The sequence below is a fragment of the Malaclemys terrapin genome, chromosome 7 (assembly GCF_027887155.1).
Source record: "Malaclemys terrapin pileata isolate rMalTer1 chromosome 7, rMalTer1.hap1, whole genome shotgun sequence".
Lineage (NCBI taxonomy): Eukaryota > Metazoa > Chordata > Testudines > Emydidae > Malaclemys > Malaclemys terrapin.
Window position 1 is genome coordinate 58,955,926 of NC_071511.1, and position 18,976 is coordinate 58,974,901.

Genomic DNA, 18,976 nt, shown 5'->3' on the forward strand with positions numbered 1-18,976 from the left:
TCCAGGGCTGTACTGTAATTCCCGTGCTAGAGCTGGTCAAAACATACCAATTCTTTTTCATAGGTAATTACAAACAAAATTCTCCTGGAAATTTCCCCATGAAGACATTTTTGGCTTTTTGATTTAAAAAAAAAAAAATTGCAAATTTATACTTATCTAGATAGGTTTTCAAAAAAACAATTGTGGGGTGTTGGTAAGCATTTTCAATGTCTGAGAAAAACCAAGTAGGTGAGGTAATAGTTTTTATTATCGGTGGAAGAGACAAGCTTTGAAGCTTACACAGAGCTCTTCTTCAGTTTTAGTTTTCTCATCAGAACCACTCCCTCCTCCCCCCAAGAAAACATTGACCAACATGAAAAATCTCTATTGGTCAAAAAGCCATTTTTACATTAAATTTAATATATATCTATATCTAGATATAGATATATATCTCAAACAGCTCTATCCAACACCTTTCATGACCGCAAATTAAAATAAATAAAAATGATTCATTTATACGGAAGTGAGCTTTGTAACTTTTCTGGGCATTTGTATACATAATATTCATACATTAGCAGTGGGAAGAAATCTCTTGAAAGAGGAGTCAATCACAAGAATAGTATGAAGCCTGATGATTGTTATTTTTATTGCAATGGTACCTAGCACCCTGAGCCAGCAATCAGAAACCCATTGTGTTAGGTACTGTACACACATACATCCTTCTTTCCCTAGCATAACTTTCAACCAAAACAAAGAGTTATCAGTATTACAAGTAGACATTCAAGAGAGCAATAGTTTGCCTCATGTTTAGGATTCTAGAAACATGTATTGCCAAATTTGCAATGTTGATCTGAAAAGCAAAAAGTAATTAGCAACACCTTTTATTAGATTAGCAAGTTTCTATTAAACCAGATTTTTTTAGAAATACTTCAGGTCATGGTTTATTTAGTTTGAACCTACCCTGCAACAAATTAAGCACAATCAATGGTATTTAAAGGAAGGGATTAGAGAGGAATTAACGCAACAGGGGCTGCATTAAATAAGACTACATGAATCAAGATACATTATGGAAACAAAAGAAAAATACAACTTTTGGTTTGTTTGTTTTTTAAACTCGGTGACAGCTGAAAATGGAGGTGTGCAAATAGGGGTCTAATATATTATAGTGCTTGTCCACATGGAAGTGGTATAACCCAGTACACAGTGTCTTTGCTTAACACATTGTACAAATATATTCTAAAATAATGTTTAATTGAACATTTTAAGGAAAGGCCAGGCTTCCAAGGACTTCTAATTCTACATAGGACTAATTGTGTTCGCACTAAAGTTAGCTGGAGCTTTGCCACTGACTAGAATGGGAGCAGGATCTGCCTTTAATCCTCAAAAGGTCAATGAAGGTAGTAAACTACTGTGACATACTCTTATAGCTCTTTTCAGCTGTAAATCCCAAGGCACTATATAAAGGGGTTGATGTCTCAATATCCTCATTTTACAGATGGAGAAACTGAGGTACAGAAAATGAAGAGACTTAACCAAGATCATACAACAAGCCAGTGGCAGAGCCAGGAACAGAACCCAAGTTTCTTCTGGTCTATCTGCTGGATCGTTCTGCCTGCCCACATATGGGGCCAGGTTGATGTCAATGGAGATAACAGGTATACGTCTGTGTGAGGATCAGGCCCATAGCATATATAGAAGAATGCTAGCAATTATAAGGCACATCAAACCACTGAAGGTAATACATGTATAGCATTTAGATGTCAAGCACATAGAGGATGCTTCTTCCCTCCCCATCCCGCCCCCCCGTGTTTATTCCTCTCATTTTCATACAGGGTATTTCCTTTGTTGGAGAGGGTATGGGCAGGGCTGGCTCCAGGCACCAGCTGAGCAAGCTGGTGCTCGGGGCGGCAGATTGTTGGAGGCGGCATTCTGCCCAATCCTAGGGCGGCACGGCTGCTTTTTTTTGTTTGTTTGTTCTTGTTCTGCTCCGGCCGCCTTGTAGGGGGCGGCGGCGCGGAGAACCAGAGCGCCCTGCAGGGCAGTCCTCTTCCTTCCCTCCCCGCCGACCGGAGCGGAGCCCTCGTGGCAGGCGGCAGTGTAGATGGTGAGGCACGTTTTAAGGTGGGTAGAGTAGAGTGCCATACATGCCTGAACTCCCAGGATATATACACCCTACAGGGGCTCTCTACATGCAGTGCCTCCCAGGTCAACACTGCTATTTTTAGCAGTGTAGTGTCCAGCTGCTGGAGCCTTCCCCCCCCACACACACAATGAAAGGCTCCAGCAGCATGGGGGCAGCAAGGAAAGGTTCTGGCAGCTCCCCTGCTGCCAGGGTCTTTCCCCCACTACTCACTGCTGCCAGAGCCTTTCATTGCAGAGTGTAGCTACACACCAGCACCACAATGACAAGTGTGGACATAGCCTGTGTTTCCTAGTGGCATGTAGCTACTTGTGCAGTGCCAGTTCTCTACATGCCATCATGGTAAGTGTAGACATAGCCTAAGGGGGAGCCTGCAATTTACAGGCTGTTGAGCCTTAGGGCTACACTGGGAACAACAGAAGAGTTAAAAAGCACCTAATTTCTATCAGGTTATACTAAACAAGCCAGACCTGCTTCTCTATAGGCACATAATACATCTGTGACGGCTTGTGTTAGAATTCTTCAAAAGAGTTAAACTAGTAGCTCTAATCCAATTAGATTTTCACAAAGTATGAAATATGTTCTCACCCTCATGAGGCTGCTAAGGAAACCTAGTAGCCACTGTGTGAGAGATAAAAGCTTGTCATGGATTAAAGGCATGGCTAGAAAAACGTAGGAATATCGAATGACAAACTGTAAGTCAAACAATACATTCTCCTAGGACTCAGTGCTGGAGCCACTATTTCATCCTCAAACTGACATATCACTAGCTCTACTGCAATAATTAAATGGTAACCTTACTAGACGTGACTAATTGACTTGTACAAAAACTACAGACACCTGAGGCTAGTAGAAAGACAACACCACCTGATGGGAAACGTGATCTCAATCCAGCTCCAAATACACGGATGTCCACATTAAAAATCAAACAATTCAAACTCCTACCATCACGGCCGGCACCAATGTGGCCCCTTTGGTGGCAGCCTCATTAGAGAAGTCAAGGGCTGACTAGGCCACGGGTACTGGATTGCAATTCTCACCCCAGATGCAATTCCTCCAGGTCATGGATGAGGCACTGCCAGGGCTGTGACTGGAGAAGTTTGAATTTCCACTGCCCATGCTGTACCCATCATGGCTTTGTCTACACTGAATTCTATTCTTCTAAAAATTCCCACCATCGAAGCTACAACAGTCAATGGTGCAATTGCTACCGTAGAGAACATGCCAGCAACTGTCAGGGTTTCAACAGCACTAGAGTGAAATCCTGATTCCACTAAAGTTCATGGGAATTTTGCCATTGATTTCAATGGAACCAAGACCTGCTCTGAGCAAGGTAGACAAAACAGTTGTTAAAATGTCAGCAGTCATTTGGAGCCTTATCTACATTACTGCTCCAATTAGGCTACCACTGGTAGAACTGCACTAGCGATAGCAATGAGGAGAAATTTTAGGGGAAGAGAGAATACCATAGATGCAGCCACCGTGTAATGACAGCAGCCTTCACTCATGGGTGCAAGGATGAGAATCTATTATAATAATGCAAACATCAGTGTTCGACAACCTGTGGGACCTCACAGATGGACAGAGTAAATCTCTGCTTCAAATACTGCTGGCTAACATACATGCACTTGGAGATATCGGCTCCTCTTTCTAGCAGTGCTTCTGAAACATGTGCTTTAGCAATCTGTGTGCAACAAGGAGGGAAGCTGAAGCAGGAGCAGCAGTGAGGTTGCCTTTAAGCCCTGCTTCCATTTGAGGAGCCAGTCTCTTAGGCCAAATCACTTAACTTCTCTGTCCCTCAGTTTCTCCATCTACAAAATGGGGATAATATGAATCACCTGAGAGGTATGTCATAAGAAAAGCTTACAACTAAATAGACTTTCAGGCTCTGTTGGCTTTTCCCAATTTCGGGGTGCTCTCCCCTATTGATCAGACGTGCTAGTTTGAAGGCCGAGTTCCTTTTCTCCAGGAATCCCTTCACAGGCCTGGGCGAGTATAGTACTTCAAAAAGACAATGTCTTCCTTTCTAGAGGTGTGTTAACTAAGGAGATCCAGTTTCAGGCAAAGATGTACAATGTAAACTAAGCTCTCTGAATAGGCAATTTAAATAATACAAACACACCACCACATTCTCCTACTACGTGACACGTTTCCATTGATGGCATTGACACTGTAGTGGCATTGTCAGCAGATTTACACAGATACTTCCAATTTAAAGGCACACTGGTCAATATATGTATATTTTTAAACTGCTCTTACAGTGAAGGTCCACAGAAATATTTTCAGTACCGTTTTTCCCTTGGATTCAAATGAAAACTTTTAATTTGAAAGGAAATACTTTTTCCACACAATGCACAACTGGCCTGTGGAACTCACTGTCACAACATATAATTGAGGTCAAGAGTTTAGAAGGATTAAAAATAAAGGGCCAGGCTTTACAAAAGTAAGCATTAAAAGCTATTTTAAAACCTTAATTTTGTAAGAGCTGTAAACCACCATGTTTCAGAACATGACTGCTTCCAACTAATAGGGATTAGGAAGCAAGAAAGAGTCCTGTGGCACCTTATAGACTAATAGATGTATTGGAGCATAAGCTTTTGTGGGTGAATACCCACTTCGTCAGGGATTAGGAATAAATTTCTCCTATGCGGAGTTTATTCCATAATTGCCTACTGCAGGGTTTGTTGCACCTTCCTTCAACACATCTAGCACTGGCCACCATTGGTGCAGCATACTGCACTAGATGGACCACTAGTCTGATCTGGTATGGCAATTCTTATGGGATTATTTCCAACAAATAAACAAACATTCTCCTGCAGTGTTTGCAATCTGATTATTGCAGCACTGTGTTCCTGCATGAAAATGTGAGAGTGAATGTGACTTGAAACTAGTCAAATTTCATTAAAAAAAAAAAAAAAAAGTGCATAAATTGTGGCAAGTAAATTAGACTTTGTAAAAACCTGTTTGAATAATTTTATGTGTTGCATAACAAAAGAAAAGATATAATGTGATTTATTTTATTTTAGGTGACAGTGTCCCTCAAATGCATTCAGTGACATAACCATGGGCAGTGATCTTGCCAAATTTCACCTGTTAAGCAGGACGAACCGTGGTCAGTAGGACCCTTCCATCGGAGCCTGCTAAAGAAATAGGTGAAGTATTCAGCAACTGGCATCCCTCCTTCCCAGTCTGAAGTGAATCAATCTATCTGTCAACATAGTGTTCGGTGACACTGCTCTAGTGAAGGTGTTGATGGTGAAATCTTGAGCACTTGTGAGTGTTAGGAGTCCCCTGACATTTTCCAGAACAGAGTGACCTGGCCATGTTCCTGCTTGGGTTGTTACTTTGTTTACCTAGTTTGCAGTTTCAACTGAATAAGATATTTGCCTACTTTCTATAGGCTACAAATGCAATTTATGCTGCCATACCAAACCCTACTAGTTAGTTCTTGTACCAGTTTGCACATTTTGTTTTGAGCTTCTCAGAACTCCTCCCTCACGAATGTATCTTAAATAATCTTTTTCCGGAGATAACAGACGTGCATTCTCAAAAAGAGGATCTTGCATCTACATTTTATTTTGTTTTATTGTAGCTTAATCAGTATTTCATTAGCAGCACAGTTAAAGGCTTATTATCAAAGCTCATGGGCTCATCATCCAGTTGCAAACATGAAAAATAAATCTATTTTCTATTCCAGAAGTTTAAAATTAGGAAAAAAAAAGAAAACACTTTTCTCTCTCTCCCTACCCCACCCTGTCTATGGTGGTGTTTCTATTTATTGTAAATGGCCAAGAGCTGAGTGCTCCAGATTCTGTTGTGCTAATCTGCAGTAGTGCAATTGAAGTTTGTGGCATTAATCTGGAATTACACCACTTTAACAGAGCACATACTGCTGTACTAGTTCATACTGTACTAGTTCAGTCGGAACTTTGCAGCTTGTTGATATTAATTTTTCTCAGTTCCCCTTTTCTTCCCCCACTTGCTACTAGCCTAAAAATAAAAAAATTTCCTTGCCAGAGGGCTAATGTTTTTTTTCGAACAATTTTAAGGAGCAATTAGGAACAATGAAGTCAACTCTGCCACTATTATATGGGTATGGACTACATGTCATAGAGATAAATATATATAGTAGATATCGAGACACTAGAGAACTCACCAGAGATGTCTGCCAACCTAACTGATTCTATTCAAAGCTGGAGTATGATTGTATTAGACAAAACAGTTTGTTAGAAAACAAACACTGCTTATCCGTTTGCACTATTGCATTGTTAAACTATGGGCCCAAATCTCAGAGCGCTCAGCTCCACCTGAATTCAACCTCATAGAATCAGGCTCTGTGTTTGCTTAAACAACAGCCCCCATCAAAATCAATTGTTCAGAGTTCTAATAATAAAGAAATAATGGAGGCATTATGGTCCCTTAGGTTTACACATTATTTGTTTTATAAAGTCACTAATTGCAACTGTACTATATAATGAACAGAGCAGTGACCATTATTGAGATTCCTGTGATACCCACAATGCACTAACTAAGCACTGTCCACACACACACACACACACACACACACACACACACACACACACACACACACTCAATGAGCATCAGTTCACTCAAGATAATTGTACTCTGCTGGGATAATACACATTTTCAGATGTCCCTCTGTACTTATTTAGAGGACAGCTTTTATGAATACTAAAAATGATTGCTCAAAAATAGCATGGTACAGTCTAACTCACAAGCAAAAGGAAATTCAGAGGTAAGGTTGAAATTCCATTCTCAGCAGACCTTGTGTATCAGGAATTTCTAACAGACACTCAGAGTGGGTCTTAGACAGAATAATGTTCCGACACTCATACATACATTTTGTTTTTTATGCCAGTCAGCAGCTCTCTACCTGCTCCACGTGATTTTAGAATCCATCTTCAAAGGGCACTGTTTGCTCCATCACCTGGACATCCATCACTGCATCTCCACTTTTCATCAAAACTTGCCTGGTCAGTGCCATGAGACGCTCCTGAATAAGTGACTCTGATAGAATGGATTTTGCATGATTCATATAAGTGTTTGAAGCCTTGCTCTGAACAGGGTGTAATGTTACTGCACAAAACAAGGCTGCAGACATATCACTCTGAGCTCCGATTCTGCCAGCTCTTGAGCTAAGCAGGGTTGGGCCTTATCAGTATTTGATATGTTCCACCAAGGAACACCCAGCTACTCTGGGAAGTGCCATTCTTCCTTCTGAGTCAGTACTGAACCAATGTCCCAGTGCAAAGTTAGGGGGTGAAATTTAAAACTCAACATCTTGACTACTCATAATCAATTATGATCTCATGGTGCATTTAAGAGAAGAGATATTAACAACTGCATCCTAACCAATTTCTAACTCAAGTAATTACCTTTGACCTCACTGCACCCCCATCCCCACAAATAGAGATTGTTTTCTCCTTCTGTCGTAACTATAAAGGGAAGGGTAACAACCCTCCTGTGTGCAATACTATAAAATCCCTCCTGGCAAGAGACTCCAAAATCCTTTTACCTGTAAAGGGTTAAGAAGCTCAGGTAACCTGGCTGACACCTGACCAATAAGGACCAATAAGGGGACAAGATACTTTCAAATCTTGGTGGGGGGAAGGCTTTTGTTTGTGCTCTTTGTTTTTGGTGGTTGTTCACTCTTGGGACTGAGAGGGACCAGACATCAATCCATGCTCTCCAAATCTTTCTGAACAAGTCTCTCATATTTCAAACTTGTAAGTAAACAGCCAGGCAAGGCATGTTAGTTTTATCTTTGTTTTCTCAACTTGTAAATGTACCTTTTACTAGGGTGTTTACCTCTGTTTGCTGTACTTTGAACCTAAGACTAGAGGGGGTTCCTCTGGGCTCTTTAAGTTTGACTACCCTGTAAAGTTATTTTCCATCCTGATTTTACAGAGATGATTTTTACCTTTTTCTTTAATTAAAAGCCTTCTTTTTAAGAACCTGATTGATTTTTCCTTGTTTTTAAATCCAAGGGGGTTGGATCTTGATCCACCAGGAGTTGGTGGGAGGAAGGAGGGGAATGGTTAATTTCTCCTTGTTTTAAGATCCAAGAGGTTTGGATCTGTACTCACCAGGGAATTGGTGAAGAGTCTCTCAAGGCTACCCAGGGAAGGGAATTAGCACATTGGGAGTGGTGGCAGAGGACCAGATCTAAGCTGGTAGTTAAATCTAGAAGTTTTCATGCAGGCCCCCACATCTGTACCCTAAAGTTCAGAGTGGGGAAGGAGCCTTGACACCTTCATTGCATGTTCGAAGATCTGTTGTGTAGTGGTGCTCTACACTGTTTAATGGCTGCCATGTTCCACCACACAAGTGGCTGCAGTTCAGTGGTTGTGGATGATGTGATTCTCTGTGTACCCCTTCCTTGTTTAACTAGGAAAGAGTAAAGCTTGATTAACGTGCATGCAGATTGTCAAATGAAAGGCAGTAGAGAAGGGCAGACTATCACTTTCATATTTATACATACACACACAACACTTGATCAGCAATGTTTTGGCAAAACAAGCTTCAGAATAGCTACTAAAACCTCAACACTAAACTTTGTAGGTTTAAACAAAATCCCTCCAAGTTATGTCAATGAACTTTCACAAGAGCATTTTTAGATGTTATTTTAAAATAAACACTTCACAATTTATCCAGTGAATGTAAATCAAATATACATGGCATGCAAGAGCTCAACAGGGTGGATTACAGTGGACTAGGGATAACTGAATTTCCAGAGGCAAATCCTGCCATTGAAATCAAGGGGCTGCATGCAGGAGCTGGGAGCAGGCTTGGTCCATACACTTTAGAGAAGCTGTTTTTTAAACCAGTTGATTATAGCGGTCTTCACTAAATAATGCCTTTGCAAATAATTAATGTAACTGCAGCATTCACTCTTTTCCCTATTCCAATTACAGGGGAGTTTGTGAATATTGTGGTAGAATGTTATCTACCTACAAAGGCACAATAGGAAAGATTTTAATGGTGACCACTGTAGATTATCCTTTTTTATTACTACCTGTTAACTTACTGTTTAAGGGAGAGGGAGGAATTACCTTGTGAAAGGGGATGGGGATGGGGGGGTGGAACTGATGAATAAGAGGGGGAGCAAGGGGAGCTGCTGAACATGGGGGGGTGGGCAGCTGGCTCCAGGCTGGGATGGAGCACCCTGGTAGTTTCAACTGCCATTCCTATAGCAGTTCTTGGGTGGCTGGTGCTCCCAGGTGGCAGTGCCTATCCCATCCTTCGCCTCGCCTCGCCTCCCCCCCTCCCCGTCAGCTGGTGTATGTGTTCCTACCCCTCCCCTGGGCCAGGTATCTCCATCAGGACCCATGGTGGATGGAAAAAGAGAGACTGGGGAGTCCTACCAGCTTCCCAACAACTAGTCTGATTTAATGTGCCGCAATGGCCACTCCAGCTTCCACTCTTGTCTCCATCCCTTGTGTATGCGTGCGGCTGGGAACATAGCTGGATCCTGCTCTCGCCTCCATGAGAACAGTGGGGAAGGAAAACATAAATCCATCCCCACATTAGTATTACCATTGGTGAGGCACTAGTGTCCTCTCTCCTCCCCCACAAATTCCGCTGCCACAGATTACTGAAGTCTACTGTCTTTTGTAATAAATATATTGCCAAAGAAGGATTCACAACAAATAATGCAAAGCTTTAAATTGGGGGTCAGGGTAGCAGTAATCCCAGTAACCCAACCCTCCTCCCCCTACATTCTGTTTTCCCTGTGAGACACCCACTACCAAAGGCTCAGACCTTTGCTCATGCACATACAGATTGCCCAGCCCTGATGAAACTAACGAGAGTTCTGTGGTCAGTTCAGCTTGCCTTCAGTTTCATCCAGACTCAATTCATCTTGTAGCTCTCTGAATCCTTTCCAATTTTTCAACATCATTTTGAAAGTGTTGAAACCAGAGCGAGACACTGTATGCCAGCTGTGGTCTCGCTATTGCTAAATACAGAGGTAATCCCTACTTGATATCCCTTTGTTTATAGTACATTCAAGGATCATATTAGCCCTCCTAGCCACAGCACTGCATTGGGACCTCATGTTCAGATGGTTATCTACCATGACCCTCCAAAGCCCCTTTCAGAGTCACTATTTTCCAGGATACAGTTCCCCATCCTGTATGTATGGCCTATGTTCTTTGCTCCTAGATATATGACCTCGCATTTGTAAAAACATGTTTTATTGCACCCAGTTTACCAAACAATCCAGACTGATCTGGATCAGTGACCTGTCATTATTTACCACCTCACCAAAAGGGTTACCATATGTCCAGATTATCTCAAACATGTCTGGATTTTGGCGTTTTAAATAGCCCTCTGGGAGGACTTTGTAAAAATCTAAAAAGGTGTGGGATTTCCCTCCCAATGCAGAGCGCGGCGCGGCTACCAGAGCAGCCAGGCCGGATTGATACGCTCGCATCGGGGCCTCCAGCAGCCAGAGCCCCTCCCTTGCTTCCCCACAGCCTCAGCGTGCCGTGCCGGCAGTGCTCTGGGGGGGCAGGGCTGTGCGCTCCACAGGGGAGCGCAGCAGCATGTCTGCGGCAGCGTGTCTGACTCCAGATGGAGCCAGACACGCTGGTCTGAGCGGAACGGTAAGGGGGCTGGGGGGTTGGAGAAGGGGCAGGGGGTCCTGGGGGGCAGAGGATAGGGAACAGGGGGGTTGGATAGTGGGGAGTTCTGGGGGGGGCCCCCATCAGGGGGCAGGGGTGTGGAGAGGGGGCAGGGCAGTCAGGGGACAGGGAGCGGGAGTGGGGTTGGATGGGGTGGGGGTTCCTGGGGGTAGATGGGCCGGGGTTCTGGGGGCAGGGGGCTTTCAGGGGGCGAGAGTATGAATAGGAGTCAGGACAGTCAGGGGACAGGTAGGAGGTGGAGTCCTAGGGGGGCAGTTAGGGTGGGAAGGTCTCAGGAGGGGGCACTCAGGGATAAGGAGAAGGGAGGCTTAGATAGGGGGTGGGGTCCCGGGGAGCGGTTAGGGGCAGGGGTCCCGGAGGGGGCGATCAGAGGACAAAGAGCAGGGGGGGTTGGATGGGTTGGGGGTTCTGTGGGGGGCAGTCAGGGGGCGGGAAGTGGAGGGAGTGGATAGGGGATGGGGCTACCGCCCCCCCCCATGGAGTGTTCTCTTTTTTGAACGTTCAAATATGGTAACCGTACCCACCAATGACTATGTCATTATTTACCACACTACCAAACTTTGTATAATCTGCAAACTTCATCAACAACGATTTCATATTTTCTTCCAGATCGTTGGTAAAAATATTGAATGATATTGGGCAGAGAACTGATCCCTGTGGGACTCCACTAACAGCTCCAGGTACAGCTGGAGATCAATCAGCCAATTTATAATCCATTTAATATATGCCATATTGATTCTATATTGTGCTAATTCTTTAATCAGATTGTTGTGCAATGCTAACTCTTGCAGAAGTCTATTATGCCAACACAGTTACTTTTATCAAGCAAACTTTTAACCTGGTCATAGAATGATATGAAGTTTGATTGACAAGGCCTAGTTTCCATGAAGCTATGTTGATTGCCAGTAATTATATCTCCATTTGCTTGAATCCAATATCACCCATTTCAAGCTGCTCAGGATCAACATGCTACTATATAACCTGTGTTCTATTAACAGCTTTCTGTTTGGTCTAACAAGAAATACTGGGGTATTCTTGAGCCTTGGTTCACAAATAATACATAAAAGATCAATAGGACAAGCTAGTGCCAGTCACTGCCACACAGGGGGCAATGGGAATTAGGGGCTCAAGCATCCAGGCCTGGTGAGGTGGGAAGCCTCTTACATTGTTCTCAAGCAGGACCTTCCAGCTGGCACTGACTGGGGGGGGAAAAAGGGAGGTGGATGAGAGTTTGTGGGAAGTGACATGAAACATCATTCCAAGTCATAATCAAGCAAAGGCCCAGGATGGGAGAGGTTGATCAAAGCCCTCTGGCTGTGGCTGAATAAAACCAAAGAAAATAAATGCAATTGCAAAAGGAGAAAGAGGAACTGGGTCAATACACACTGCGGGAGTGCAATCGCTCAGTCATTCGGTGGGTTGGGCAGAGAGAGAGAGCACACATGCAAAGAGAGATTATGATTCCCCTATAGGTTGTCACAGTCCAACTGAATAATATTTCTTCTTTCAGGAACAGAAACAAAGGTCGGGAAAGAGAACTTTTATAAACCTCACTACAGTGAAAAGGACCTCAGAACATCTAAACCAAAAGTGCTTATTTCCCTTCCAAATGATCAAATTTGCCACCTCGGGAAGAGACTCTGCAACTTTAAATACAATTTCCTCTAATCAAATGATTCAAGGTGGGAATGTCCCTTGCCAGTAGTACTTACAGACTAGTAAAGGAAATTTGCATGCAAACTTTTAACTTGACATTGGAGGTCACATGATACAGCACAGCAACGTCTACGTCTAGTTTTAATTTATTTCCCCTCCTCCACCATAATCTGTGAAGAGTTAAATGAAAAATTGTGTAACCCAGAGGAAATAGCTCTGGGTGTTTGCTGTGCACTGATCTTACAAAGCTAATGAAGAATTTTAAAACAAATGCATCAATTTACAGGGAAAACTGAAAGTTTGTCTTTTTTAAACACAGTGTAAATATTTATAACAGAAGATACTGACAAGACAAAACAATCTCATTATTGTTTTAATGCCAACACAGCTCACATTCTGTATTGTACACAGCTAACAATGATGTATTTTTAGGAAAATACTCTGTTACATCACTTATTTTTATTACAACAGGCGATAATGTTTGTTAAAGCTACTTACAAACAACAGGTGCCTAAGCAACCTCCTTCACAATTGTTCAAATGCTAACAGACTTAAATATTTCCCAAAAGCAGGGGTAAGGAGAATATGCCATTGTTTGAACACTTTTATAGCCTACTTTTGAGAAGCATGAAATTCTAATGTGTCTCCCCATCTCCAGACAAACAGGAAATTTCCAAAATTACATGTCTGAGGTAAATCCAGACTTTGATTTAAACACATAGCCTATTTCAGCTTAAAGGCACCTTTCTACACGTTTAGATTACTACCTACATTCTTGTAAATCTAAAGAAATTCTAGATTTTGTCATCACAACAATAAGTCTTTAAATTCATGTGATGAACTAGCTACAAATTACATTATTTGAATTGACATAATATGACAACTGGACACGCCTGAGTCAAGTCTTTTCAAAGGTTCAAATGTACAGCAAAAGGGGAAAGGGCATCAGGACTCCTGGGTTCTATTCCTGGCTTTACCACAAACATACTGTGTGACTCTGGGCAAGTTGCTCTTTGTGCCTCAATTTCCGCATCTGTAAACTTGGCCGATTCTTATCTATCTTTTTAAAGACAACTGACATCCTTGTACAGATGGATTTGCAGGGGTTTCCATTTATAAACTGACATTTACCAGAAGTTAACACACCACAATCCCTGAGGTCAGTGTTACTTCCTAGTTTAAGTACAGGGAAATACTGATTGGGGGGGGAGGGCGGGGAGGGAGCTGTGGCAGCGCTTTAATGTCGCTGCCCTACCAGCAGGGCCTACAGGGAAGGCAAAAGGGGCAATGACGTTAAAGTACTGCCACAGCGCTTTAACGTTGTTGCCCCTTCTCCAGGGCCGGCAATTTAAAAGGGCCCAAGGCTCCCGGCCACCGCCACCACAGTAGTGGCCGGAGCCCCCCCAGGCCCTTTTAAATCGCAACCAAAGCCCCGGAGGGCAGGAGCCAGGCAGCGCAGATGGGCTGGCTGGGGAAGGCTGACCCCTTCCCCCGCAAGCCACGTCCCTTCTGCCCAATGCCCCACCCCTTCCGGGGGCCAGAGCTGGTCCCCGTACCGATAAGAATTTATTATTACATTCACCCCTGGAAATACCACAATGTGTCAGAATTCACGAAGTGGTGGTAACTGTTGGTGAAGGTCATTTGAATAGTGAGTGCTGTACACGGTTTGTTCCTTTGTTCTCTAGTGTTGTAGTTCTTAACTTTTACCATCCTGGGATGCCACCCAGGACCTCCCATCCATCTACCTGGGATCTAACTGAAACAACCCCATTTGTTTAGCAACATGAGAAGGGCAGGGTGATGATTAGCGCAGAGATTCTTGTGAATGGAATTGGAAATGTTCAGTTGTATAGGACCTATGAAGCACAACTAAGACATGCTAATTAACATGTTTTAAAACCCACTTAGCACTCATTATAGACAGACAGTCTGGCTTAAAATGTGAGCTGGTTGTGTTTCCATAGGGCAGGTTATGTGATCTCTCTGTGCTTCAGTCCCTGGCCCGTCTTATCTTTTTTAGAATGTAATCTCTTCAGGGAAAGATTGTCTCTTTACTCAACGAAAATGGCTGAAGTGCTAAACGACTTTTTTGTTTCAGTTTTCATCAAAAAGATTAGCAGTGATTGGACCTCTAAGATAATGAATGCCAGTGAAAATGAGGTAGAATCAGAGGCTATAACAGGGAAAGAACAAGTTAAAATTACTTAGACAAGTTAAAGGTCTTCAAGTCACCAGGGCCTAATGAAATGCATCCTAGAATACTCAAAGAGCTTACTGAGGAGATATCTGAGCCATTCGTGATTATCTTCTAAATGTAATGGAAGATGGGTGAGATTCCAGAAAACTGGAAAAGGACAAATATTGTGCCAATCTATAAAAAGGGGAATAAGGACAACCTGAGGAATTACAGACCAGTCAGTTTAACTTCAGTACCCCAAAATATAACGAAACAAATAATTAAGCAATCAATTTGCAGATACTTAGAAGATAATAAGGTGATAAGAACAGTCAGCATGGATTTGTCAAGAACAAATTGAGTCAAACCAACTTAATAGCTTTCTTTGACAGGGTAACAAGCCTTGAGGAAGTGGTAGATATGGTATAACTTTACTTTAGTAAGGTTTTTGATACTGTTTCACATGACCGTCTCATAAACGAACTAGGGCAACACAACCGAGATGGAGCTACTATAAGGTGGGTGCATAACTGGTTGGAAAACCATTTCCAGAGAGTAGTTATCAGTGGCTCATAGTCAAGCTGGAAGGGCATAAAGAGTGGGGTCCTGCAGGTCTGGATCTGTTCAATATCTTCATCAATGATTTAGATAATGGCATAGAGAGTACACTTATAAAATTTGCGGACAATACCAAGCTTGGGGGAGGGTGTTGAAAGCATTTTGGAGGATAGGATTAAAATTAAAAATGATCTGGACAAACTGGAGAAATGGTCTGAAATAAATAGGATGAAATTCAATAAGGACAAATGCAAAGTACTCCACTTAGGAAGGAACAAAAAGCTGCACACAAACAAAATGGGAAATGACTGTCTAGGAAGGAGTACTGTGGAAAGGGATCTGGGGGTCTTAGTGGTTCACAAGCTAAATATGAGTTAACAGCGTAACACTGTTTAAAAAAAATAAATAAATCAAACCTAATTCTGGGATGTATTAGCAGGAGTGTTGTAAGCAAGAGAAGGGAAGTAATTCTTCCGCTCTACTCTGTGCTGATTAGGCCTCAACTGGAGTATTGTGTCCACTTCTGAGCGCCACATTTCAGACAAGATGTGGACAAACTGGAGAAAGTCCAGAGAAGAGCAACAAAAATGATTAAAGATCTAGAAAACATGATCTATGAGGGAAGATTGAAAAAACTGGGTTTGTTTAGTAGAGAAGAGAAGGGGGAAGGGGACATGATGATAGTTTTTAAGTACATAATAGGTTGCTACAAGGAAGAGAGAGAATAATTGTTCTCCTTAACCTCTGAGTATAGGACAAGAAGTAATGGGCTTAAAATACAGCAAAGGCAATTTAGGTTGGATATTAGGGAAAACTTCCTAACTGTCACGGTGGTTAAGCACTGGAATAAATTGCCTAGAGAGGTTGTGGAATCTCCATCACTGGGGATTTTTAAGAGCAGGTTAGACAAACACCTGTCAGGGATGGTCTAGCTAATACTTAGTCCTGCCATGAGTGCAGGGGACTGGACTAGATGACCTCTCAAGGTCCCTTCCAGTTGTGCGATTCTATGTATGTACAGCACATAGTACAATGAAGCCCTAATCTTGTTTGGGGCCTCCAAGTATGCTACTGTAATACAAATAGTGAAAAATACCTACACATATCTTAAGTGCTTCCTAATACCATCCATGGCCATGTAAGTAATTGCTGTAGCTGAACAGGGAGCAGATGTGATTGATAAAGAGAGAGGTGATGTCTCTCATGAATCCCACTGTTAAGATGTGGTCAGTGCTATGAGGAGTTTAATAATCCCTGTGTCGTGCTATTATTATTCACGCTCTATAAAGCCTTCATCCAGAGTTCAGTTTCCAAGGGTGCCATGAATAAAATTATTTCCATAGAGCTCCATATTATAGGTAATCCCAACAAACTGCAGCCTGATTTGAAGCCTATGTAGTAAGAAAGAAACAAAACCTGTATGATTTCTTCCTCTCTCAAGTGTTCCTGCTGTATTTTTTAATACCAGGCACCCAACAGCACAGAGATCTGGGACAAACAGCCAGAGTTTTCCTCAGGCCAGTCCCACAAATGAACGCTGACACCACCATGTACCAACAGTGACTACGTACTGACACCTCAGCACAAACACATTTCCTTTTATTACTCAGTTATTCCTCCAAGTAAGAGAGGGGAAACATTCATGTCATTTTCCCCTTACTCTCTACAAACTGTGCTTCTATGCTATAAGAAAATAAGAAACTGACATGACTGAGCCTCATAGACAAAGCATTCCTTACTCAAATCTACAATGAAGCTATTCATCTCCACTGTACCTAAAATAACCACTGCCTGCGACAATGAAACTAATATGTGGCTATGTATACATTTTAGTTAACGCCTTTATACATTTCCAAGTAAGGCCTGTGTTCACTTAAATTCTTCTCATCCCTCACCCTTTTTAGTTTAATTCGCAGTCTCACTGCAGCAACCCATACTTCACAGTGAGTGATACGGCTGATCCCTGCTGGACTTCAGGTATTTAGGGTTTCAAAATACAGTACAACTCAGCAAACAAATATTTCTCAGAGCTCACAGAAAACTCATCTAGCAGCCTAGGCCTTTGTAAGAGGTAATAGATAGGTTTCCTTAAACTTCAGCCATAACATTAACAAAACCAACCACATACACCAATACAAATATATCAGGGATTTAGAGAAATACCATAGAACTGTGAGAGTGCCTATGTACCTATGTGTACACCCACCCACACATGCTTACATACTTTGGGTCCAAGTCCATCAAAAATCATTCACATGCTATATCACCAAAATCTAGAGAACTCCATTTCCCTACTGCTTAGGTGCCTGATAGTTTTTAGCAAATCAGACCCTGAAGTAAAGACCTTTTCTGAAGTTAGACACACATCAGCTGGTACCCAGGATAACTTCCCACGACCCCTCACAGTAGGCCATGAGAGAGCAATATTTTGTCAGACAACCAGGTTCAGAAAGAAGGTTGTGACAGAAAGAAAGCTCCAGTGGTGGAGTGGATTTTTGGTTGCTACTGTGCATCCACAGGGCAGTTAAAGAAGATTAATGGTGATTTCACAGACAGGTAAAGTCTGGAAAGGATCCAGGATCATGACCATGCCACTTACATGGACTGGAATAACACATTTTGAAAATCTATTACCTTTAGAGATAGCCTCTCTGCCTCCTCCCTTAATAGATGCAGTTAGCTTTAAATTAGTCTGGACAAGAGCCAGTGAAGTGAGCTAAGTGCTAAATAAGTCCCAAGATAGGAAGCATCCTGGATCAAGTGATCACAATATTATGAAAATCAGAAATATTTGTGAGGGTATGACCAACACACTTTAAGAAATCATTTGATTTTCCAGGAGAGAGAAATGCTCTAAAACATTTTTTAACCAAATTTCTGTTAACTGTGGGGAAAATATCCCTTGAAAACCTCCTGTGTGTCTGCTAGAACTTTTAGAATGATAGCATTCAAGACTGCAGCAGAAAAATACATTCCCTGGGACCCATGCCTGAGATGCCCAGGAAATGCACTTTTGTAGGGCAGCAAACAATGCCACATACACTCATTCTTACAGCAGAACAACCTGTTAAAAATTAGCATAGACATGCGATGCTGTGCATAATATAAATTTCTACCTGGATTAGACTGACAGAAGCAAAGTGGAAATAAAGTTTAAAAAAAATGATTAACCTTTATTTTAAATGAGGAAATGTTGATTTAAAACTGATAATCAACAACTTGATTGTCTGGTGTTACAGAACCAAAATAAAAGTTCCCAGTGAAATGACTACCAATTACTTTTGCTGTGAACGGTTAAGACAGCTGGCATGTTTCACTCCAGAGATGTGCTATACAGTTTTTTCTGTGCTCCTGCAATGTAAAAATGACCAAAAATTGATCTTTTGGGTTTGTTTCTGCATGTAAAATCATTTTCTCCCAGCACCATGGCTGGTCAGTTCCTGGACCTCCAGGGAAAATCCAGGGTGCTATAGGAAGTGGTGTTTATGCTTTAGTAGGTGGCATTCTTCCCGTGAAGTCATGACTAAGTCCCTACCAAATTCAGGGTCCATTTTGATCAGTTTCACGGTCATAGGGTGACCAGACGTCCCGATTTTATCGGGACTGTCCCGATATTTCCTTGTTTGTCCCGCGTCCCGACCGACGTGCGGTCGAGACACTGGACAAACAAGGAAATGCGCCGGAGCCTGGAGCCCGGAAGTGCTCGCACCCCGCCCCGACTCCACCCCCTCCTCCCCCGATTGGCTCCCTCCCCGAATCCCCGCCTCTTCCCCGGGCTCACCATTCCCCCTCCCTCCG

At 42.5% G+C, this 18,976-nt stretch overlaps 1 protein-coding gene across 6 annotated transcripts in view; it reads right to left on the reverse strand.

The window, feature by feature from the left end:
- The window catches only part of MARCHF8 (membrane associated ring-CH-type finger 8), a 165,765-nt gene that overhangs the window by 130,686 nt on the left and 16,103 nt on the right, over positions 1 to 18,976 (reverse strand). Inside the window, exon 1 of one of the 6 annotated variants that reach the window (XM_054035425.1) lies at positions 6,980 to 6,999. The exons of the other annotated variants lie outside the window; for them this stretch is intronic. The gene's annotated coding sequence lies outside the window, so the exon portion shown is untranslated. Of the gene's footprint in view, positions 1 to 6,979; positions 7,000 to 18,976 lie in introns of those variants that run through there. 6 annotated transcript variants of the gene reach the window in all.